Source organism: Struthio camelus, chromosome Z, assembly GCF_040807025.1.
Source record: "Struthio camelus isolate bStrCam1 chromosome Z, bStrCam1.hap1, whole genome shotgun sequence".
NCBI classification, from domain to species: Eukaryota; Metazoa; Chordata; class Aves; order Struthioniformes; family Struthionidae; genus Struthio; species Struthio camelus.
This window is the reverse complement of record NC_090982.1, coordinates 85,451,107-85,475,056: the sequence shown is the minus strand read 5'-3', so window position 1 is coordinate 85,475,056 and position 23,950 is coordinate 85,451,107. Positions and strand designations below refer to the sequence as shown.

General features: G+C 47.8%; 1 protein-coding gene across 6 annotated transcripts in view; it reads left to right on the top strand.

Moving 5' to 3' along the window:
• ZBTB7C (zinc finger and BTB domain containing 7C) overlaps nt 1-23,950 on the top strand; it is a 195,235-nt gene that overhangs the window by 26,366 nt on the left and 144,919 nt on the right. The window contains exon 1 of one of the 6 annotated variants that reach the window (XM_068928424.1): nt 11,876-11,896. The exons of the other annotated variants lie outside the window; for them this stretch is intronic. The gene's annotated coding sequence lies outside the window, so the exon portion shown is untranslated. Of the gene's footprint in view, nt 1-11,875; nt 11,897-23,950 lie in introns of those variants that run through there. 6 annotated transcript variants of the gene reach the window in all.

The following is a 23,950-nucleotide window of genomic DNA, read 5'->3' as shown; positions in this document are numbered from 1 at the left end:
CTTGGATTAGCCTAGAGCAGAGTTGTACCATAAGTGTTTTGGTCCCCGTTTTCAGCTTGGCTGTCACTGAAAGTCCTCTCTCTTCAGGAGGTGATGTATATTTGCACCTAGAAAACCCCGTGGCAGGCGCAGCGCCTGCACAAAAACTGCTCCGGAAGTCTACTCTCAGTTACGTTTGCCTGCAATTTGCAGGCAAACGTAACTTGGCCTTTGAATGTCAGGCAGAAGTTTTTGCACGCTGACGTCTATTGGTATGAACTCGGCACTGAGTGGAGTCCCTCATTCATTTAGAGCAGTTTCAGTTTCTACCCTGCTAAGCAGTTTCTTCTGTCCTTTTGGTATCTGTGTGTAGGAGTATGTAAGAACTATGTGGTGACACTTCAGGCTTTGCTTTGCTTTGGTCTATGATGTGGCAGTTTAAGCATATTTCTCCTGCCGCTGCCAGTGTAGGTGCTGTCCATGTTCTCAAACGTGGTGTTTGGGCAGGGTGATGTGACCCCACTTCTAAAGTGGGTACGTGTTAGACGCTGCTCTCTAATTACAGTGCAAAGCTAAATAATTTTGCTCCTCCTGCTCCGAGGGGTGGATGGGGGCAATGGAGTTGAAGATTGTTTGCAGGGTCTTGCTGTCAGCCTCCGGAGAGATTTGTTCACAAGTCGCTCATCCCGGCAGTTCCTCCCTGCCAGCTGCAGTGTCGGCGCTGTTTCCCTTGAGATGGGCTGGGTTTCCTCACGGATTCGTTAGCTGAGTTTTGTTTTGCACCGAGAAATCGGAAGGTTCCCCCTAATTTAGTGAGAGAGGGCTGTGGCACGTGCTGTGGCCCTGCTCCCTCGGCGGTATGGGTCCGTGGGTCTTCTGGAGCGGATCGCGTTCTTCCTGGGCCCATAGGCTTGGGTTTCTTTCTCCTTGACGAGCAGAGCACGAAGTGCCTTGCGCCCTCAGCTGTGTCCCCACGGGTGGGCGGCCGGCAGGAGCTTTCTGCATCCTACCCTGTAGACGCAGCCAATGTTGAGTGCTTCTGTGACTCTTCCTATCGCAGTGCGTTCGTTATTAGCAGTCGGTTATTAACTGGCCACAGTGCCTGGGAGACCCACCCTGGCACCGGGCCCTGCTTTGCTAGGTGTTGCATAAATACGCTGCTAAATGTCCCAAGGAGCCAGCTGTCTAACTGTAACGCAGCTGGACGCGGGCGGAGGGGGGACAGGAGGGAGCAGAGCGAGCGGTTAGCGTAACGGGTGGTCATCGGCCATCTGGGGCTTTTGTTGGGATGACGACAAAGCAGAATTTTAGAGGGATGTAAAGGAGGGTGACAGTGGGAAGGGTAAAGAGGAGCCACTTGCTGTGATAGGGAAGGGGAATTTGGATGATGACACGGTCAAAATGTCCAGCTGGGAAAATGATCCGTGTATTCTAGATGGCTCTCTCTGGTCCAGGCTGGGCGAGGGCTGTTGCTCTCCAGAAAAGCAGGGCAACGGGCATTTTGGAGAGTTCATCTCGGATGCTTTTCAGAGACCGCTCTCCCCACTTGGCTCCTCTCTACTTCCATGCGCTGGCTGAGAGGCCTGTTGCTCTTCTGCTTACTGAAAACAGCCGGTCCAGCTCTGCTTTCCCTTGCCTGCCAGCGAGGCTGTTGACACTGTGTAACCGACAGCAGGATCCAGCCCCGTGATTCAAACCTTCCCGTGGATGCATCTCAAAGAAGATTAATCTTCCTAATGGAAGCTGGGCCTGTGACAGCTGTGACTTTAAGACCTCCCTCTTTCTCCATACCAAATAAACTAGTGAGATCTGGAAGGCTCATAACTTCCTGAGCAAGTGATGTATAAAGCAAAATAGTTATAATTAACTTGAAGGCATGAAAAGAGTTTGTTTCTTTCAAGCAAAAATTCTTTCCTCCCTAGGCTTGGGTCAAAAAGAGAGTGTTTTTTCATGTCACATTAGCTGTGCCTTAAAAAAAAAATAATTTTCTAAATTGTAATAGGTAACTTCTAGCGATGTTTTCACTGTCATCGGGACTGCGACTGTGGTTCTTTCACTGGGGTGAACTGCTTGAAGTGAATGTGTTTGGAAACAGAGTTATTGTTGTGTAAATCAGCATGAGGTATCTGCCACTGTCACTTAGTTAAATACATAATCAGACCCTTTGTTAAATTTGTAAAGAAAGCAGAATAAAGTGATGAACTTAGCCGACAGGGCAGTAGGGGCGCTGCTGGGGCACTGTGCGGTGTCAGGTAGGAATACATAGGGTTTTTTGCACAGTCCCTATTTCTTTCTATACTTGACGTGTCTTGTAGACAGTGGAGATGAGCACAGTATATAAATATGGTGTGGAGAGCGTGAAAAAACGAGAGTGAGCTCTAGACCTTGCCTGTCACCCTAAGCAGATTTTTAGGTTGTGCAGACCCCATATACACACAGAGCTAAGTTAGGGCAACATTAGGAATGAGCAATCAAGAGAGTTGAGATTATCAAAAACGAAATGGTCTGTTTCTGGTTTCACTCTACATGGCTTTCGCCGCCGTGGAGCTGCATTGTGTCAGGTCCTTGTTCGGCAGTGGCACGGAGCAGAGTTGTTGGGCCAAAATCATTGCTGCTGTAGTGCCGCCGAAGTTGTTGGAATGACACCGGGGCAGGATTTGGCCGTTCCTGCCTAAGCAACGTGCTGGCACCTCGGGCTGTCGAACGGCAGCAGCGGAGGTTGTGGGAGCAGTTTCGGGTGCGTGCGAGCGGAGGGCTTCGCTCCTTTGGAGGGCACTGCCGCACTGCGTCCTTTCAGCACCTGGTGGGACGCAGAAAGGCGGGATGAGGAGTTTCTTCCGCAACAAACCCTGCGTTGGCAATGCCATCCTGTCTCCTTTTCATGTGTTCTTGCCTTGGGTGTCGGGGCACAGCTTGCATCCCAGGAAAATAATATGCATCCAATAGGCCAACACAAACAGTGTTTTGCCTGCTTTTTTATGACCTCTCATAGTTACTCTCAGCTATCAGCACTATTCCCTTAATAAAGTACATTTTTGCTATCTGTAGGGGACTTCCTTACTTTTCCTAGTTAAAGCCATCACAGTTGGCAAAGTGAAAATCTGGAATGGGCATTGAGTAGTGACCAGGGGTTCCTGCTATCCACAGCCCTTTTCAGGGTAACGTTTTGATTTAGGTCCTCATTAAACCCTCTTAACCGGGGATCGCGTGCTGAAAACGACTGTTAGATTGTAGAGATTGTGGGAAATGTAGGCAGGACTTTTTCACGAAAGGCAAAACGCTTCAGCTGATGGCAGGCTGAGCTGTCTCCCTTGTGACTAATCTGGGTGCTCGTCTAATCCTCGAGCGCCTGATGACTTTCAGTGCAGACTGGGGCCCCACCACCCTGAGGGACCTTCAAAAACCGACCGGGAGTGCTCTATCTTGACAGTGTGAATAATTCAGCCGGACCCTGGGGACAACAAAAGCAGCAACGTTTTATTTAAAGCCCCTGCTCCTGGCGTCAGATGGCTGTGTGGATTCTCAGCTTTTGCAATTGGAGAGAGGAGGGGAGAGCAGGATGCACTTTTACTTTTGTGGTTATGAGGAGAAGGTCGGAAACTTCTCCACCATCGAGGCTTAGAGGCAAAGAAGTAATTTAAGTCACGGGAACTTTTTATGAAACTGCCACAGGGTTTTTGAACCCCTAGGGCTTGTAGTTCTAAGTGCAACAATTAAAAGTTTGGGATGTTTAGTGAACTCTGCATAGCTGTTTTTCCTCTTTCATAGCTCCAGCATACCTTTTAATTAATTCCTTTTAATTGCTTTTAATTTACTTTCCTCCTTATTTCTCCCTCAGTATAACTAGTGCTGTCATCCTTTTAGTTTGTCTTTCATGTTGCAGACTCTGTTTGATTTCGTTTCACCCACGTTGTGTCTTGCAGCTATTTAATTCCTGGAAAGCTTCAGCCCCAGAGATAAAATGTAAGTGGAATGAGAGAAACCTAAAAGGATGCTTCATGGCATTCTCTTTATTATTATGTTTTGTTTATCTTCTATATTAAAAGACCCATCCTCTTTGGAAAAGGGCCACTTTCCATCACCTGTATTTTCATGGTACCATCATAACATGGATGTTCTTAGTCACCAGTGACAAGATAAAGAGCCTCTTGGTATCTAATACTGGCAGGCTTTGGAGGCTAAAAGGGGCTGTAAGGATGACACACTTGTCTTGTTTTATTTTGATTTGCTTACTGCTGCAGTCTTGTGTGCTCAATGCAGTTCTGAAATGGGTTTGTGGGAAACACTTATCCTACAGCTGCCCCAAATTCCCCATGTGCTGTTCCTGCGTGCACCGCTGAGCCAGCCAGCATGGGGGCTGGTGGACTGCCAGCAAATGTGAGCCTCATACGGACGGCTGCAATGGCAGTGATGGAGGGTTGCTGGGGGTGGTGGAAGGGCTCTGTTTCCTACCAGAGGAGGATCTCGCCCCTTATTAAAATTCTGACATTCGTTCCTGATAGCACTCATTTTTAATGTGCACTGAAGGGCACGGTGCATTTTGATTGAGGTACTTTCCAGATCAGTCAAAAGTAAAAAAAAATACAAACAAGTGAAAATGCTAACAAACGCTCTGAAGAGTCTTAGCAATTTGGATCCCATCCTCAGCTGGTGGATATCAGTGTAACTCGGTGGAGTTAGGCCAATACACACCATTTGAATAGCTGGCTCAGGGATGGGAATCATATATTTAGGTTTTCTGCACCATTTCCCTTCCAGAGGAGAATCACTATTGTTTTATCTGATCTATTCTCGTCTCTTGTTGCTTCTCCATTCACAATGATATTTAAACAGTGCATGCCCCTGTGCTTTCTATGGTCCAAAACTACCAGTCCAAAACCCTTCTTGGCAGTTTTCTTCCCAGCTGTTGGAGGATTTACATTTCCAGTGCTATCCTTTAATTGTCTCTAAGGACTGCAAGAATGAGAGAGAGCTCTGAGTACAGAGCTACGTTCCTACTAGGCTGCCTTAGTGTCTAGCGTCAGGGCCTCTTGAGTGGGCAAAATCCACCTGGGAACGCTATTTGAAGTGGCAGGGGCTTCCTCTCCTCTTTGCCTCATGGAGGAAGAAACGACTGGCAACACGTTTGCATCAACACAGTCGTAATCCTATCTAGAACTGGCCAAATTGCCTACTTTACACTGTAAAGCCATGTAATGCCTGTAAGACCCTGGAGGAGTTGAAGCTAGGATCTTGAGGAGGGTGGCTGGAGTCAGCTGAGGACCTGTGTGATGGAGATGGCCGCAGTAGAAGCCGAGGGTAGCGGGGAGCAGCAGGGGCTGTCCTGGCAGCTGTAACCAGGTGAAGTGCGCCTGCCGTAGGTGTAGGGCTGCGGGACAGTGTTGCAGAAGCTGGTGGAGGAACTTGTTTGGGCTAATCCAGATGGCTAGAATGGAGGAAAAAAAAACCAAAAACCAGCTGCATTTGGGTGGAAATGTGATAGTGGAATGAACAGTAGGAGGAACATGGGTCCCAAGAAGGCAAACAGATCTTTTGCCATCAAAACAACTGACTCATGCTGTCTTGGTAGTTTAGTATGGATTATTATTCTATTAGCAGTCTGAATAGTAATAGTAACAGTAATTTAGCCTGGCCAAGTTCCCCAGCCAGTCCTCTGAGTCAGTAGCTTATTTTGATGGGCAGCCGCCACGGTGAAAGGATGGAGGAGCAGAGCGGCTGGGGGATGTTGAGTGCTGCCTTGTGAGCTGCAGGGCCTAGTTCAGGAGAACGTGGCAGCCTGAAGCAGATGAAAAGCTGGTTTATTTGGTTGCTGAAAGAGTCCCCTTGTGGAGGGTGATGCAGTGCTGTTAAGAGGGCTGTTAATAAACTCCCTCTTTAATGAGGAAGAAGGCTTATAGCTACGACTCACCTGTCCAGCTGAGGCTCAGCAACGGCCAGGAATTGATGGCAGCGACGTTACCTCTGGGACTGTCCTGCCCCCCATTTAGGAGCCCAGGACTGAAGTTGCCCAGGGCTGGGCTGTCACCAAGGTTTAATATTTTGCAGTGAGCTGAGGCACATCGTTCCTCTTTGGCGTTTCTGTCCCCGAAAGCACCCGCTCCCCTGAGCGAGGAAGTTATGGGGAGCCAGCCTTGGGCTGACACCCACCTAAGAGGCTGGGTTAATTGCAGCGAAGCCAAAACTCGTCGTTACTCCTGAGCGAGACAGGGCACTTTATTTGCTCAGTAGGAACCAGGTCAGGTTCTTGACTGTGCATCTCTTGGCACTGTGCTCCTGACTCTTTCTACTCCCATCTTAATAACCGCAAAGATCGGGGTTGCCAAGGTCTTCCTGTTGCTATAGTGAGATTAGATAGGGCAGAGTTCTGCTTTCCCTCTGCCGAGGGAAGAAAACATGCAGATCACTTTGCTTTGCTTCAGCAAGGAGCTTTTTCCCAACCAACAAGTACTAATTGCACCTGAAATACACACTACGTATTTCACTGAAATGAATATTTCATGGCCTTTAAAAAAAAAAAAAAAAAAGGCAAAATTATTAAGGCATTCTCCCCTTGAATCAACTGAAGAGTCTCTCAGGCTGGGACGAGTTTACGGTGCTAACTGTGAAGTTAAAATATTTATCTTCATAAATGCGTTGCTCCAGCCATGCTCTTCCTCACTGGGTAATTAGCAAGAGGCACGTTAATCCAATCAGCAGGTGCCTGGGAGACACAGATTTTCCTCTTGCTTCTGGGCGTGGTGAGGGGGATGATTTATTAAATGAGTTTGAGAGCTGTGAATCTGGCCAGACCTCTGAGTAAAACAGCTATAGGGGAAAAAAAAAAAGCTGAAGCATTTGCAAGCAGAAGGTTGAGGCACGATAGTTTTGCTACAGTCAGTCAGTCGTCATTTGCTGACTTTGACATGCCCTCCACAGAAACTACTGACTTACAGTGTCCAACCTAAAGATCATCAAATTGCAGGAGGTAGTTTTTTATTTTAATTGGCTTGGTGTGTGGGGGGACTTTTTTTTTTTTTAAACAATAATTAAGATGAGATTCCCCAAATATAGGAGCATGTGGCTTTGGGGGAGGCACTGTATCCCTCTCCCCTACCCCCTCTTGGGCGTTTAAATGTTATTTTTGAGGCAATAAAATTTAACCCTGTGTGATTGTGGTACTGAACATGTTGAGACAAATGCCCTGGAGAGGAGCCTGTGAAAGTCTGCTGAGCCCTTGTACGTGGGATGGGTGGAAGATTTAGGTAATGGTATGATTTCTAGACTTCTGGCTGTATTTTATGCATGCGTTGGATGCCAGCTGAGCAGGCTCTGCTTGTAGGAAGCTGGTCCGGTCTGTTTCTCTATCAAGAGAAGTAGGGTGCTGGAATCAGAGCTTGTGGCCAGATGAGTGTTTTCCAGGAACAAGTCATTTGGTCTCAAGTACCCTGGCACATGAAATCACCGGAAGGACATGCATATTCCCAGGATGTCCTGGACACATGGCTGTTCAGCGCGCTTCCCAAAGCTTGCATCTTCGCTGAGGAGCTGGAGAAATGTGTGTCGTGAAAATCACGTGTGTAAGGAAGAGCTAGCGATAGCCCTCGTAGCTTAGGAGAAGGATTCAGGGCAGGTCCTTGGCTGGTGGCAGGGACAGTCCAATGAAGATTATTCTAGCCGAGGGCTGATCTCTGGCTTTTTATCTCTGAAATCCCCTTCTCCAGACTGGGCCCATGACAATCGCTTACGCAAACCACGCAAGAAATCGCCCATGGTTTGATGAAGATCACCCCAGTGCTATGCATCTCAGTCAATATGTAGGGCTCTCCATGTATGGCAGCTTGTGTCAGTTGGTTTGGGATATGCAGAAGAGGAGATGTCTGAGGTTTCTTTCACAGGCTAAGAACGGAGAAGTGGAAAATCAGAGTGCTGCTAATTCTGTGGCCTGGGAAAGATATGGTCTCCCACCCTTTCAGCAGCTGGATATATTCTTAGCATGGGTTGAGAAACACTATTCTCTTTCTCTGTTTGTTCCAATGGAAAGCCTCCTTTTTTAGACAGAGTTTAGAAAACAGAAGTCTCCTCTTCAAAGCAGTGGTTGGTGCAAGTTTTCTGTGCAGAGAGGACTGTTGTCAGAGATCCAGTTTTCTGCAGGAAACCAGTTCTTACGGAGATTTCCCGATCGATCTGAGTTTGTCCTAGAGTTGACACATGCCAGCTGAGTGTGCTTGTCTTTTTGACTCGCTGTCCACAACTGTAAAATGGAGTTGGACTTCCTCCTGATGTGTTGAGGCTTACAAGAGGAGGAGGTTGTTCTGCAGAGCAGAATGAATCCTTTCTTTACAGGATTTGCTGTAGCCGCTCCCTGTTGGTCGCGTGGTCTGTGGCCACTCTGCTTAAGCAAACTCGGATCCTGATACTCTCCTTGCTTCTGCGGCTGCTTGTCTCCATGCTGCTCCCCTTGACTTGCAGTTGGGCTGGGGAGCACCGTCTGGTGCTCTCCACACACTGCGTTCACACGTTTTTCGTTAGCTCTGTCATGACTTAATCTGATCATCATTCAGTGGTGATGGCTAAATGGCACAGAGTGTGCTCAGCGCTAATGACTTGCAGGAGATGTATTAAAAGGTTACATCCTGTTGGTAAATGTCATGCCCTGTGCAGTTCAATTAGGGTTGATATTTATGTGACTGTGCCCCCTCCCCATGCTGAGTGGATACTGCTTTTGGAAGCCATCAGGAGTTGTCCCTCCTCCTGTGGAAATCCAAACAATTTGGTGGCAGCAGGATCTAGCCCCCATTTCTGTTAAATTTTATTAGCTTCTTCCCTGCCCTTTTCCTGCAGATGGCTTCCACTGCTGCCTCTTGCGTCGCAGCTGTTACAACAAATACATTTGATTTTAAACAACGTGGAACTTTTGAAGCAGCAGCTTTTGCTTTAGCGCAAGAACAAAGTGTGACCCTGTGGCCTGGTGGGTAGTGCACCCAGGAGGGTGGGGAGGAGTCTGGTCCTAGCTCAGAGAACTGATTCTGGTGCCAGCCTTGCGTCTGTTTGATGTAAAATGCAGGAAAAGGAGTAGGGATCCCCCATATGTGCTTCCCTTTGGCCCGTGACTCCTGTGCAAGTGGAAGGATGGAGGAGATGGTTGAAGGTGTGATCGTGCCCGTGGAGGGCCAGCCCTGTAACACAGTCAGAGACAGCTCCTGCTGTCTTTGATGTTGGTCTCAGCCAATGTATTACTTTTCATTAAGAAAAGCAGCGTTATCTTCTAGTGCATTAGTGGCATCCAGCTTTTCTCTCCCTTAAAGCTGACATTTGAGTGATATGAAGATATGTAGCGATTTCCGAAGCATTACCTTTAAAGGCAAAAGCAGGAAGCTCAGCCCTTGTCCATCCTGCAGGGCAGCAGTTGGCTGGCTCCCCAGCACGTAGGTACCAGCCAACCGTTTGGTACAGGCAGCTCTGAAAGCAGCCGTGCGTTGCTGCTGTCTGAGGGAAGTAGAAGAGAGCTGGGTGTATAGTGGGGGAGCAGAAGATTGCCAGAAGACCTATGTTATGCATGGCCACTAAAGCTCTCACCCTGTTGGTTCTGATTATGGAGAAATTGCCAGTTACTGGGCCAGGCTGTGCAACCGGAGACGTCTGTGGGGCTTTGGTGCCGTGAGCAGAATTCGGTCAATTATGTGTTACTCAGTATAGGTGCTTGGCAGTAGTCTAATCTCAGCCCTGGAGCTCCTGGTTATCCATAGCCCAGATTTCACAGAGAATTTGCATGCCCCAAGACTTGCTTTGAATCACTTGAATTTCTTTTTTTTTTTTTTTTTTTTTCCAAATTCACCGAAGCTTTGGGCAAGGTGTGTGCGTTCCAGTGCTATTTCCCATGACTAGGAGGGTAGCTAGCGTTTGTCTGTGCTCGCTTGGTGTGCTTGCTAAAAATGAGTGGAGAACAGTAGAGGGATTTGTCTCCTGCGAAGATGACTTCTATTTCAGCCGAGTTCGTCTCTGACTATGGGCTGTCAAACCTCAGAAATTCCTAGCTGCCTATCTGCTTTTTACTTATTTATTTTTTTTAAGAAATAGAAGAGAAAAAGAATCATAGCCCCCTTTTAGTGGAGAACCAGAAATATGCATAGGAGCAGGACTCCTGGTGTACAGTGGATGAGGGTGTGTGCCTGGATATCAGTGCAAGCTTGGAGAGAAGCACTATTTTGGCACTGGACAGCAAGCACTTAAAAGCTCTGTCACAGGCACATTAAAACATACAGTTACCGCTAAACAGACCTCCCTTTGGTCATTTGTTGTATTATGTCTGACTGGGAATGTAATCTCCTTAAGAGGAGGACTGTTTTTCTCGGTTACATTTAAGACCCATGTAATTGTAGTAATAATTTCAAAGATACTGCCCATTTTGTAGTGCCCAAGTGGGGTCCTGACAGAATGAGCCTATGAAGATGTTAGCGTTGGCTTGGATTTATACCCGAGCTGGACTGCAGAGATTACTTCTTAATGTTGTATGAGACAAGATGATGCCAGTGCAAGTCTGCGAGGAGACAGCTCCACAACATGACAACAGAGAAGAAAATGGTGTTAGTTCAGGTCCGCTGAGAGACTGCTGCAGTGTGGGGAAGAAATAATGTGATGTCAGTGTTAACCTGTGGAGATGCTGCTACTGTGTCCAGACAAAGCAATGTCAGTGCAGCTCTTTGGAGACTGGATTAAACAGTGACATCTGACACAAGGCTGCTCCAGACAGTGCAGATAACTGCAGCAGGACAGCTAGCTGCCTTCCCAGCTCCCTCCTCTCCCATGTGAACGCACACACGTTCTTTACTCTATGCTGGCCTGAGAAATGCCCCTGAACAGAGGCGTTATGCAGCCCTCTGCCAAGTGTCGGAGCCTGCTGATACCAGCTCGGGGTGTGAGGGAATGGCGACAAAAAGTTTGGTGCAATCTCCTCTTTACGGCTACCCGCCTGCTCCCTCCTGTGGGACAAGCCCAAGGATGGGCCCTCTCTGTTTGAGAGGGGCTGGTGCTGGTGGGCTCGGAGCGGCGCTGGGCTCCGCTTTGATGCTCTGTCCCTGCCCTGTCCCCAGCGCAGGAACACCAGCTGTACTTGGCAGCAGGATTCCTGTTGCTCCACGCTCAGTATTTACATCGATTTGTTTGCACAGGGTGTCGTGCAGCTCTGTGCTTGTTTGCATTTCTATCTGTGGTGCCTGATGATGATTAACCCTCGTGAGCGCTCCTCTACTCTACTCTGTCTGAGCAATGGTTGCTTTGAAAAGCAGCCAGGGGACCCAGCTCTGGGTCAAAGCACAAGGCTCATCCTGTGAATAAGCATGCAGCAGCTGCCGTGTGCCGCTGCTCCTCCTCCGTGTTTGCCACAGCCTCACTGGGAAGGAGTTGAGGTTGTCCTGGCTGAGGGCAGCTGGCTGGAGCCTGCGGGCTCCGCGCAGGAGCGACCGACAAGCCGTGCTTCCAAACCAACCCAGTCCCTGCGGATTTTGGCAGACTGCAAATTTTCTCCTGGCAAAGGAGTGGCTTTTAAGGATGCATACAAGCTAAGGAGGTTTGAAGAAAGCACTACAGCCTGTTCCGAAGCCCCCTTTTCCCTCCCAGTTTACAAGGCCGGAGGGGAGGGCAGGATAATCCTATCTCTAAAGGTGCTTTGACCAAAGTCCCCGGCGGCTGTGGTATGCTGTGTTGAGTAGCCTGTTGCAGTATTTTTGGAGAGTTTCCTGGGTGGTGGTGCTCATCCCAGGAGGCACTCCCGCGCTGGAGCTGGCGTGCTGGGAGGAGGACCTGCCTGCCAAGCCCAGCCCTGGGGAGGGGACGAGTGTGGCTGGGAGCAGAGCATGCTGGGGATGGTTTATAAATCTTGAACTAGCTGCCTCCAGCACAGCTGGCCAGAGGGGAGGGAGTTTAGAAACCCAGAGAGATGGTAAGGACATAAAGGGCGACAGTTGAAATATCTATAAATATAAATAGGTTAGTCTTCTACCTCCAGCTGCTGGACAGATGTGCAAGAAAATTAGTGATGGCGAGGGATGTAGGGAGAAGCGCAGAAGGGAGGCGGGGTGCCTAAATATGAAGAAATTCTTTGCAGGGATGACTTGAAGCTAGACCTCTGTCTGGGGGTGAAACCAGGGTAACTGCGGAGGAGGCAGAAATGCAGGGGTGAGGAATTTCAGTAGCAAAGAAAAGGGGAAGCAGGGAAGGCAGAAGGAAGTGGTGGTGAGGGGAGTGCAGTGTGTGGGATGGCAGCTGGCTGGCAACCAGAGCAGGCAGGGACAGGCAGAGCGCTTGCCATTTATGAGCAGGCGGGTATTGGCCTTGGCCTTTGCTGCCCCATCAGCTCTGCAGGGCTTGGTCAAACCCCATCAGAGGGAAGCTGCTGCTCTGGGGAGTCATCCCATCCCTTCATCCCAGCAGCAGGGTTGGCTTTTGTCTGTGGCTGGAGGTCCTGGTTGGCGTGCCGATTCCTGCGCGTTTAGTTGGTGCTTGCTACAGAACAGGTATATATGGAGATGTCAGCTTGGGGAGTGAAGGAAAGGTAAGGCAGGGTAGCAAAGAGCTGGCGTTCAGGACTGGAAGTTGTCCCAGGTGATGGGGTACACCTGGGTGTTTCCCTGACCACAGCAGATCACTGCAGGTTTTGTATTTCCTCCGCTTTGCAGATCGTCTCTGCTTTTCCGGGGCAGGGACTGTCTTTTAGGTTGCAAGTAATGTGTTCATAGCTTGCCTAGCACAAGCTGGTGTCTGGACCTCTCTGTAGTATGAAGAGTGAATCGTAGTAACAGTGGCGAAGTTCAGCCAATGCCCAAAGCTGATAGGATGCAAGATGTTGTGGCTCTTAAGAACTTCTACCTCTTAAAGGAGGGAAACATTAGAAGGTCTGCTGGGAAATGACCGTGATTTGCATTGTGCAAACTCTTATATTGTTGCCTTATAAAACTTGCACAAAATATATGCAAAGTTCAAAATAACAGATGGCCTAGAATTTCTCTTTCTTCTAGAATACAAGAGACCCTGAAGTTTGTTATTTTGACCTTTGCAAAATTTACATAAGGCAGTGACGAATTTTCTTGGGTGGGATAAATCAACTGGAAGGAAAGAGGTCAATGAAAGAGTTTGTTGGCAATGAAAAAGACGTGGGGAGCTTTAGACTGCTGGTAATAGTTAACCCAAACTATAGCCAAAGAGTGTCCATTCCTTGAGAATATGCTAACATAAGTCCTGGTGATTCATTGTGTTTGATCCATCCAGCCGGTGGTAGACGGGAACGGCTCCAGAAAGTGAGGACACAGTATATGGACTGGGCAGTGTGAGGGAGGAGCACGCAGCACAGCCACGTCTACCATGAGGCTTGAGCTGAATTTTATGTTGTTGTTAATGAGGAAAAAAAGCAAGGATTGAGATCCAGCTGCTTGATAGATGGATTGATGTTTTAGGCAAAATGGGTTTGGATTAATGCAAAGTGATTCAGCTCTGAGAGAGGTTTTATTCTCCCTTTTAAAATCTCATGGGGAACTTCACGGTTCACTTCTTGGTGACCAAGGGGACAACCACATGAGTACAAGCTGAACTCAGTCTTACAAGACGTGTGTTCAGCTCAGACTCAGTACGGGACCTTGGCTGAGTCACTTAGACCAAGATATGCAAAGCTTCCAACCTGATTTTTATAGGTATCTAAGCGAGAGCTGGAAGTGTTGTGGATCTTGTTGTCAGATCTGAAACTCATGAGTTAGTCCCATGTTGGACCGCTCGTGTGCTTAGGGTTAAGCATGTTTATCTACTAATTGAAGTCCTATATTCTTTTTTTCCCAACTGAGTAAGTGGAAATAATACTCTTCTCCCAAGCTCGGAGAAGTTTGAGGCACCTGTAAGAGTTGCTCTGATGGCTTGGGACCTCTCAGAAAAAAATATAGGGGAATTTGCCATCCACCCCTTGTAGATAGTGTCTTTGCTCATTAATCAGTTACAAGATATTTACCTGCTCCACAGTGAATTTTGGCTCTCGCAGCCTCTATAATGACAAGCATCCACCCAGTAAAGAAGCTCAGGACCTGTCCTAAAGTGACTGCAGTGTGGGATTTTTCTTCAGGTCTCGTGAACAAATATGCAGAGAGCGTAGGAAGTCGAGGAGGGGATTTGTAGATGACCGATGTCCATATACTGGTAATCACAGACCTCCAAGGCTGTATCGTGCAAGTCCGTCTGTTGACAGCTGTTTGCTCCTCTACAGATAGAGGCAGCTGCTCCACAGCAGGGGCAGCTGAGTGGGAAGCATGTTTGTTCCTGCACCACCATAGCATATAGCCACTTACATATATTTCAGCTCAGATCAGGATAGGTTTTCTGTTGCAGACAGCATGGCCTGTAAGTGCTCCAGTCATTCCTGCTTTTTCCACCGTTCTGGTAAGGCAACACCGCGGGTGCCTGTTGGCCTTTCTGGGCTCTGAACCTGATTTACGGTGAGTGTCGGGGTTCAAGGGGACCGTGCTCTTGCTGGATCCCCAGGAGGGCATTGCAGGCTCTTCTGAGCAAGTTTGTTTTTATTTTTGCTTTTATCCGAAAGCCCTCCTCCCTTCCCCTTCACCTCCTTCCTCTGCTGTCCATTTCTTCCACCAAGATCCTGTTTCCTTCTTCCCACCAGAATTCACTCCCTGTCAAGGAAATCCAAGCTGCATATTTTAATGCTTGCAATAGAAATAAACATTAGCAAGGGTCCAGGCACCTCCGTTTTGAAATGCCTGCAATGCCTGTGAACGTTTCTCGAAACAGCTATTGCCTGCAAATATCTGCCCGGAGGAGGTTGATGTCTCAGAGGAGGATTTTTCGCAGCTATGAGCAGGAAGCGACTGTGCATTGGAGGTCAGAGCATCCTTTAAATGCAGGCTTGGTGGTTTTCCTCCCACCAGTGGGTTCCCCAAGCCCTCAGTCCCATCTCCAAGCACCCAGGGTTTGTCCCAGCTTCGGAGGGGAGCAGTCTGTGGAGTCGTGGCTTTTAGTACTGCTGGCAGTTCACATGGTGCAAGCCGTCCTCACCAGGCAGCAGTCCTAATTTTGCTCTCATTTACAAGGGCGCAGCTGTGATCAGCATTGCTGGGAGCATCACCCATGCACGGTAATGGAGGAGTAGTCAGTGTTTTTAATCACTTATTCCGAGTGTAATTCCCAGACCATTCTGAGTCACGTCAGGAACTGCAAAACAAGGCGTCTAGCATCCGTCCTTCACATTGGCGGCCGATGACATCGCTGCGGCGGTAAGCGGTGATGTAGAGCGATCCCTGCCGTGCCTCACCCAGCCCTGTGTACCATGTCCTGGCTTTGCACACACGGCCTGAGAAAAATGAGGTGCACAGTACAGTGTCTGGTAGGCAAAAGAAATGCAAGAGAAAGCAGGAGCTGAAAGTGCACCTTGCTCAGCCAAAGGCTGATTTGCAGCAGTGACAGTAAGTGTGGCTGTAAAATTTGTCTCGGTATGTACATCAGGTGTCACTTCCACTTGCCTCAGAGTTGTGTTGCAGGTCTGCAGCACAATGTAAAACACACACAAGCAAGGAAAGCAACCCACCAGTCAGAGGAAATGCTGTGTCTGGGGAGATTGCCTTGTAGGCTGTGGTTTAGGAGGCACTGTATGCTCCCTGCAAAGACACGTTGTTGTTTAAGGACAGTAAGTGCAGATATATGACTGTCAGAGAAGAAAGAAGAGGGAAGCAATTATGCTGTCTCTGCCACACACCCGGTCACCTACACAAGCTGATCAGTGCACAGAGGAAGAAAGGGTTGCTCAACTGTACAATCTCTGAAGCTTGCCTTCTCTGCACGGTCTGGGGCTGATCCCGTGTGGGCCTGGGGGCACTGCGAGAGTGTACGTAGCTTCTGAGGATATCGAACCATGTAGTTTGGGCTTGGTGCTGTGGTGTGCTGTGACTGCTGAAAGTTTTACCTGTGCAATTGGGAAAAGAGTGAAACCAGAAGAAAGAGGAAAGGGTACAGTCCTTAAACTGACACCTCAATGATTTGGGGGTCAGCCACTAAAATCAAGGTTCTCCTTGCTTCTGGCTGGAATTGTGCATTGGGGAGGATAAGGGGGACTCTGTATTCGGTGCCTTTAACTTGCTCAGCAGGTGGGAGGGAAGGGTCCAGGTTCAGAGCATGTCCCTGTGATTGAGATCTGGCGTGGTGAATCACACGTTCATCTGAAGTTGGTCTACAGGGATTAATCACTGGGTGAGCTACTGCCCACTAATTTCCCTTGTGGATGCTTCTAGTCTGAAGTAAAAATGCAATAGCTTCCAAGATAACGTGGGATTACAGACTGGAGCAGACTGTGTCACAGGCATACTGCTCTAGGGCTGTCCCCAGGATGGGTTAATGTGGAATATTTAATACGTTTCCAAATGGTGGTTCGATGCCTTCCTCAGCTCACTGCTGTATAAGACACCTGATCCAACCCTGAGACCGTTCTTAGCGATATGCAGAACAATTCATTTGTGCAAGTAATATATGGAGATGGAGATGATTCCCAGTATGATGGGAAACACGGTATCTTAGTTTTTCGGCTGGGGAGAGTAAAGAGAATATTAAATTTCTGCTCAGCTTTTCTGTAGTGAGTTTAATGTGGTCTAGTGCTGTCATTGCAACAAGGCACGTAGGTCATGATGAGCAAATGACTGATATCACCTTGACTTTTTCCTTCCCGCTTTTGGGTGCTATCGTCAGACACAATGGTACTTTTGGGAAAGTTTTACCATGCAGGAGTGGGGTGATAGATGTGAACCCTATAACAGCAGGTCTTTTGGTTTCCCCTCTAGTGTCCACTTTGTCTTCCTTGTGGGACATGCCAGTCCTCAGACTTTGCTGAATCAACCTGTGCACCTTCAACTAGCTCATCAGCCAGTCAGCTGAGAGATGCCCTTTTGCCTGAGGGCTCACTGCCCTGGCAGAGCTGAGACATCCTGGCTCTCCCTGGATCACTGACCCTGTGTCCTCCTTCCAAAACCCCTCCAGGGGCTGGAGCCATTCTGCCTGTCTTCTGGAAGCTGGGCAGACTGGGCTTCCAGTGGCTCCCTCTGAGCTTTGCCCTAGACACTGGCCTGGAGACTGAATCGTCTGGGACGAGCTCAGACATCTGAAAGCTCTTGTGAAGTCCTCTCATTACACAACATCCTGAGGTGGCCTTACCTCGCTGAACTGCATACTTATTATTTTGACATTAAATTTGGAGTGACTGGAGCAAAAATGGGATAGAGAACTTGCATGCAAAGAGGGACTTAAGTTTAAAATATGATCACTTTTTTGAAAAATGTTATTGTATTTGCCATGGCCTTTGCTCCTGCATGTGCTCAAAGCCCTCCTTTCCTTCTGACTTTTCGCTTCCTGGTGATTTGGCCCTGGCAGGTGCTCCTTTGATGTGGAAACATAACTTTCTATCTGGCTACGCTCTCAGCCCTGGCTAAGGGGGACCTGCCATTCTCATCCCCTGGCTGAGGTGTATTTCTCATGTTCACTGGCAAGTGCCTCTGTTAATTATCAGGCCTGTCACTGACTCGTTACTAGATCCTTGTCAGGATCTCCTCTTTGCAAAGAGATCTTGTGTTTACGGGCCTAAGCCAGTGGGGAAGAGAGGAGGGTGGTAGATGGAGCAGCAGATCAGGATGTCTGCTGTGCTCAAGCTGTTGGCTGGAAGAGATGATTGCCGGGTGTGACGTGCTCAGGGGAAGCTACATCTTTTCATCCAGCAAATGCAAGTGACAGCTCCCTGACGTTGCCACGTCCGAAGTCGGCTAAAAAATGGTCCCTAAACCTACCCAGGTTGCACCATCGCAGCCTGAAAGCAGCAAACTGTCTGCCTGGACTTTCAGTGCCCTAGTGCTCAGCCAGCGTGATAGGAGCTTAGACGAGGTGCGAGTCCTGGGCGGAAAGAGCCTTAGCAATATGCTGAAGCACTTGGTGGCGGTGATGATTAACAGCAATCAGCTTTAATGGAGAAACTGTCAGAACATTTTGAAACCAAGTTCACTTGCGAGGTTGTAATGGGTTTAAAAAGGAAAACAAACAAGCAAAAATGCATGCAGTGAAATGAAGCCGAGCCCCCAAATACTCCTGGTTCTGCTCCTGGGCGTCGTTCCTGGTGGCAGGAATGCCCCTGTGAGTTGATTCCAGAGCCGGGATACGTCAATCCCTCACAGGCTCAGCTTGGTGAACGTGCGAGGGTAAGTGACTCTGTGCATCCTGATACCCCACAGCATGTCAGGATTCACCCCGGTCTCCACTTCTTGAGCAGGGCAGTGTTGCTGTGGATTTGTGGTGGTGTTACTGTGGTCCCTCTGGGCCTTGATAAGTCACCCACTGCAGCGGCCAAGTAGCCTCCGAGGAGAAGGATGAGGTTTCTCCCAGCAGGGAAGTGGGCTTGGGCCATAGATGCTCCTCCCTTCCCGAAGTGGGAGCAGGCAGTCTGAACATAGCCTTGTCCCTCGCCCTCCCTGTGAAATGAGGGCAGCAGCGCTTCTCCCTGGGGCGCTGTGGATCAGCCCACTGCTGTTCCCGGTCTGAATGACACAAGTAGGGCCCGAGGCTCGCAGGCTCATATCAGACCAGAACAACTTGAAATCATTTCTGTACAAATCTCTTCTCCCTGCCAAACTGAGAAGGCTGGAGGAGACTGAGTTAACATATCGTTACTGTTGGCCCACTTGGGAGACAAGGCTGTTTTGTTTTATTTTATTTTGATATTAAAGACATCCTTTAAAGAACTGGCAGCTCATGGGTTGTCACTTTTATGATTAAAAAAATTATAGCCGCTTGCCTGGGGTGTATTTGAGAACAGCAAGGAAGAGACTTTTAGATTAATAAGGGAGGGCTTAATTAATTTTCATTATTTGCATAACAGTGTCCTCTAATTAATAGGTAATGGGCAGCCTATGAATTAATGCGGGAGTGGGGTCTCCAGCGATGGCACTGGAGGAGGGTTTTATTGCTAGGAAGTGCAGCTTTGCTCAGTCTTTCTAGTAAATTTAGTAACTGAGAGACCCAAAGGGTGTCTGTGACTGTATTACACTGTGCCTGGAATGGCAAGCATTGTTAGGGGGTGAAACTCAGCTTCTCTAAATCATGCTGCCAGCTCATCCGTGCAGTGGGGCAGGACTGGGCTCATCTTTGATCCAAATGAGAGAAGGAGGAAAACTATGCTGGAGCGTGCTCTGTGATGGCTGAAGCGAATGCCTTTCTAACCAGTGGGTCAGTCCACGCTCGCCTCCCAGAGTGCTAATCCAGCCAGGTGGCAGCAGAGCTCCCAGGGAACTAAGATGAGGCATGTGCCAAGGGCTGAGTGGAACAAGATATCCCTCTGTCCAAAATACAGCACAAGTCAACACATCTGCACTGGCACTTATGTGCTCGCATGTGTCTTGGACTTCTGCTGACTTCAGCACCTGCTTCTCCAGTCCCAAGTTGAAGTTAAGCCTGAGCATCAGTACCTGGATGAATTGGAGTCAAAGAGAGATGATGAAGAAGAAAATCACATCCAAAACAATGCAGTAGGACCTCAGGCTTGGCCTGTAGTTAGGCAACGCCACAAGAGCCACTGACAAGTGAGCGCTAAGGCTGGAGTTTGACACCATTCAGGGATGCCTTAAGCGTTTGATAAAAACGGACTAGTTTAAATCCAGATCCCTTATGTGATCCAGCTCACAAAACAGCCCTGCAGTCAGGTGCGTTGGCAGAGGTAAGGTGAGAAGCTGCAGCAGAAAGGGAAGAGCAGGTGTCCCAGGGTGGAGTGGACAGGAGCATTCAGGGGACGTTGCGCTGAAGTCTCAGTAGTCTCAAAGCTGTGTCAAACCTCAGTTGCATCTGATGTCTCATTAAAGGTCTGTTACTGGGCTACTGCTGGCACAGGCCAGCTGAGAAGCTGCCTCTGTGCCTTAATCCAGCTTAAATAGGTTGCAAAGTAGTTGCTTGTATCATGGCCATGTCTTTTTCCCCTCCCAGCTCTTGCCCTTGAAATCCAGCATGCTGCCATTCAGTATGTCCAGCCTTGAACTGACATTCATTACTGCTGCTCTAGATGTGTACAAACGATGCTTGCTCAGATAGATGCTGGAGGGGGATTTCTCTCTCTCTCTCTCTCTCTCTGTCTCTGTCTCTGTCTCTTTCTTTATTTTTTATACTTTGGTAGTGCCAGTGCTTGTGATGACAACGGAATTGCATTGCATTGAACAACTTAGATACGGAGCTCGGCTTGAAGCAGAGAAAAGCTGGTATTAAATATTGGGATGGGAGGGAGATAGAAGATAGGAGACTAAGCTCTTTGATGGCATAAGCGACTTCAACTGTGTTTTTTTTTTGCTAGCTATGTTCTGGCAGTGACTGGGACTCCAAAGCAGATTCAGTGTGTTAGGTGCTGTACAAAGTGCAAAATGCAATCACTGTCTGAAGAGTTCACCTTCATGAGATGAGGCAGGCAGAAAGATGCAGATAGAGAAGAAAGGGGGAAAGAACAATGGATCCAGGATGTCTCTTTCTTAGTTTTCCTGTTCACCAAACTATCTGCCCGTGGACTGTCCCAGCTTAATTTAAGCAACTATTTTACCCATTTAAAAGGCCATTGTCATGTGAGCTGATTGAAATACTCTTCCCTACATCCTATTGTGCACTTAGTATTTCCCACAGCAGCAATGCTTCAGAGAGATCACAGGAATGTAATCTGGGGTCCGTGTTGGGATTCGCACCCACTCGTACCAGCAGTGAGCTGGGACCTTAGAGCTTATTTGTTTTTCTTTCAGTTAATCCACCCCCATTCCTCAAAAGGAAAGCTTCAGATATCTACCCTGTAAGTATTTTCCCTCATTTTTCATTGAACCCCAGTGAGATACCATGTGCTTTGGGAATGTTCCTCATTATGCCAGAGCTGAATACACTCAGAATCACTCATGACCAAGTGTCTGCACTCATTTATGCCTGAGAATCTACAGCTTGGTAACTTTTTTCCAGTAAGACATAAACTGGATATTTTGAGGGACAGTGATGGACTTTGACAGAGGAGAAGTATTGTTCTGACAGATGGCAGATATTTTGGAAATTAATGACAAAAACCCCAGGTCAAAGAAGTTGAAATTTTTGTTGTGTGTGCAGTTCTGAACAGTCTCTCCTTGCTGATGGCAGCTCTTCAGAGAGGAAGCACAATTTGGCTAAAATTGCCTGAATGAGGTAATAAAATTATACTCCTGTGCAAGGTCCCATTATTCAAAAAACGCATTTGTTTGGATGCAAATTACTGCAGACCTTTCACTGATACATTGGGGAAAAGAGAGAGTTTTCACGAGCCTCACATCAATACCACAATTTAGCCGCTGAGTGGGTTAATACTAATGTAACAGCCAAATGCCCTATTAGAGCCCATTTGTACTCCATTATGCTCTGTGGACTGTTGTTCTTTGGATGAAACCTTAACAGATCTCATCAGATTCTGCTTACAAAAGGAAACATTTCTGTAGTACCTTAAATCTCAAAACGGCTCGCGGTATATGTATGCAGGAGCCCCTTCCCAAAGCCTTGAAACGTATGTCACAACGGGGGACGGTGCCAGAGCGGCTGAGGAGGAGACTCCTTGGGCAGTTACTTCTGCAGGTAGTCGCTGTTCACGCGTGTGATCTTTCCGAATACAACGTAGTATTTACGCGAGAAAACGCTGTGCGCTGTAGGATGCTGAGGAGAATAGTCTAATCACCTGAAATGACAAAGAACTTCTACGTGGGCAAAATAGTTACTAAAATTACTAGCTGCGCCAATCAACACGGCTGGTACTCGTTCTTGCAGAAAAGAGCCAGGGAGCCTTTGAGTAGCCTGAGTGGGTGGGACCTCCTCTTTGCATCTTGCCTAAAGGACTGCATGCACACCAAATCCTGCAGACACTGCATTAGTGCATTGGTTCAGTACTAACTAACACGGGCGTGCTCAAGAGCAGCATTTCTTGTACTGCCTTGGGTTTTCAGTTGGAAGAGTCTTGTTGAAGAAAAGCCCAGACTTGACTTTATACTGGTGCATTCCCAGTTTAGGAGTCCAGAGAAAAGGAGCAGCTTCCTCAGGACTGTCAAAGGCCATGAGGCTCTGCTCCCAGTCACTGTGTATTTCCCCTGAGGTTGCTTTTTACTTTCGGCTGTTCATAGTTCAGCAGGTGAGCAGTCAGCTTACCTACGGAGCTTTCGTTTAATAAGGGATGTTGGCTGAGCTTCAGAAATTGGAAGTTAAAAATCTACAGAAGGGCATGGACTAAACACAGCAATATACAGAGAGTGGAGAAAAGACTGAATGCAGAGACTTGTTCTTCTCCTGTCCTCAACCTCAAAAAGCGAAGAGGGAGAGGGATCCAGAGAAAGGACGACAGGAGAGGGAAAGGAAATACAGATCTACGTTTTTTATTGCATTAATTCTTTTCTGCAGCTGTGTCATAAAAGCCCTGGTGCTTAGTCTTGTTCTGTATTTTATACCTCCTGTGTCCATGCCGGGGTACCCTTTTTTTTTTTTTTTTTTTTTTTTAAATGGTGGACAATGGGAGTGCAGCTGGCATTGAGCCGAAAGCTGAGCTGTTCTGTGCTTCATGTGGATTCAAGTTAAATAAATAGTTTGACTCACTCAAGGAGTGAATCAAAAGAGGGAACTGAGCCTCCAGCCTACAAGCGCCTTGCTGTGAAAGCAGGCTTATAAACATGTAAGTTATTCTTTAGTGTTCAGTTCAATGCAAACCTCTCTGGAGGAGAGTCAGTATTTCAGACCTCCTGTAGTCCTGTTCAGGATCTTGATGTAGGAGGCAAGAATATTCTGGTTTTGTCTTAGACCCTTCATTAGAAGTCCAGGAGAGTGGAAGCTTGTTGTCTGTCGTGTGCGTTTTTCCCAGCTTTGTTGTCGGTGCTAAGTGCCTTCAGTCTGAGCAAATTTCAATGTTAAAAAGTAAAACTTTTTAACTGAGGGAAACTGAGGGAAAAACAAACCCTCAGAGCAGGCACAGGAAAACGAGGGTAATATATCGCTAGTGATAGGGGACCATGCGTTTAGATTTCCTGCCACTGGAAAGACTTGATATCTTGTTGATGGCTCTTTGGGAACGCGTTCTGTTGTCCTTACCTGACTTACTCAAAAGAACTTTACTCCATCAGTCACCCCACTGAAGTCACACCAGAATGGTGACAGTTTAAAGCCTGATGCTGCAATTTCCCCTCTAGCTACTGCCTATCCAAGCTGGCTTGAAGACAGCGAGTGTGAGATCTTCTAGAAACATGGTAGCAGGGAGCTCCACCCCTTTGGACAGCCCAAGTTTTTGGTGAGCGTTGCAACTGGCCCCGAGAGCCCTGCTAGGTTGCACATGGAGTTCCCCTGCTCGCTAGGGGAAAGCGAGCTTGCGTGTGACCACTGTCATGTCCTCAAAGTCCTTCACCAAGGCTTTTGGCTGATGCGTGTGCCTACCAGCATGAGTATTACTCATCTGAAGAGGGGTTGCTAGACAATACCCTTGGTTGTCATTGCTGGGCTGGTTTTGTCATGCCTCCAAAGCCTTGCAAATCAGTCATGGCTTGACATGGTCGTCTGTGTATGCGAGGAGAGATCTACTGGGAAATTGTTTTTATTATATGTTAGTGCTAGCAAATAAATAACGTTCCCTCCGTCTTGTGCATGGGGAGATGCTTTTCTCCTGTGCCTTCAAATCAGGTGATTAATAATGGCCATTAATCCCCGTGAATGACAGCAGTATATTAAAAGCAAAGCACATGTTAAAATAATTTGAGAGGCTGTTGTCAGGTCATAGGCTAAGCCATTCTCTTCATGTATAATATTTTCACAAGGTGTAAATATTTCTAGGCTTGAGATGTTGGCTGGAGATCAAGTTTAAAGAATGTTGAAACAAAACACGTACAAAGGCAGAGAAGACTGAAGCGGTGGGGTCTCAACGTCAGAGTCGGGACTGAAGCCGAACTGAAGTTTGTCAGTGAGTGGT